Below are 1,000 nucleotides of genomic sequence, written 5' to 3'. Positions count from 1 at the left end.
ATTTTTCCTGAAAACACAGGACAAATGGACATCAAGCCAGGAGTTATCCAACTCCTTCCTAAATTCCATGGACTTGAATCAGAAAGTCCATATTTACATTTGAAAGAGTTCGATGAGATTATAGCTACATTATGTTTTCCTAATGTATCTGAGGATACAATTAGGCTGAAACTCTTTCCTTTTTCCTTAAAAGAGAAAGCTAAGACGTGGTTACATTCACTGCGTCCTAGATCCATTGGCACATGGAACGACATGCAGAGGGAATTCATAAAAAAATTCTTCCCACATCATAAAACGATTACCCTCAGAAAAGCGATCATGAACTTTGCCCAAAAGGAAGATGAAACATTCTTCCAATGTTGGGAAAGGTTCAAAGATTTGGTCAGTTCATGCCCACAACACGGATTTGAAACGTGGCGCATTACAAATTTTTTCTATGATGGACTGACATCTTCCATGCCCCAAATAGTCGAGACAATGTGTAATGGAGAGTTCATTAATAAAAATATTAATGAGGTATGGGATTACCTGGATAGTCTTGCTGAAAAAACGCAATCCTGGGACTATTACCCAAAGTCGAACACCACGTCTAGGCCGACTCAATTAAAGGAGAAAGGTGGATTATATCTCTTGAAAGAAGATGATGATCTCAAGTGTAAAGTGACTACTCTCATAAGGAAAGTTGAGGCCATGGAAGGAAAGAAGGATAAGGTTAATGAAATTGTTTGCGGCATCTGTGATTGCAACATTCATACAACTGAAAATTGTCCTACAATACCCGCCTTTCGAGGAGTGTTGAATGAACAAGCCAATGCCGTAAACAACTATCAAAGACCTTTTACTGGACCTAACTCCAATACGTACAATCCTGGTTGGAAAAATCATCCAAACTTTAGTTGGAGGAATGGACAAACGGCTACTCCTCAAGGTTTCTTCAATCAAAATCCAAATCAAGTGAAACCTCAAGAGGAACCGGTTCAAAATTCCATATAAGAGCTGG

The 1,000-nt window shown here is 38.9% G+C and overlaps 1 non-coding gene across 1 annotated transcript; it reads right to left on the bottom strand.

The window, feature by feature from the left end:
• Nucleotides 1-300: 300 nt before the first annotated feature.
• Nucleotides 301-407, bottom strand: LOC131228455 (small nucleolar RNA R71). Its single transcript, XR_009162958.1, has one exon. It is a non-coding gene; the product is annotated as a small nucleolar RNA R71 (small nucleolar RNA).
• Nucleotides 408-1,000: the final 593 nt, after the last annotated feature.

The sequence above is a fragment of the Magnolia sinica genome, chromosome 15, assembly GCF_029962835.1.
Source record: "Magnolia sinica isolate HGM2019 chromosome 15, MsV1, whole genome shotgun sequence".
In the NCBI taxonomy this organism is placed as follows: Eukaryota; Viridiplantae; Streptophyta; class Magnoliopsida; order Magnoliales; family Magnoliaceae; genus Magnolia; species Magnolia sinica.
The sequence above is the reverse complement of the archived record's forward strand: the minus strand, read 5'-3'. Positions and strand labels throughout refer to the sequence as shown.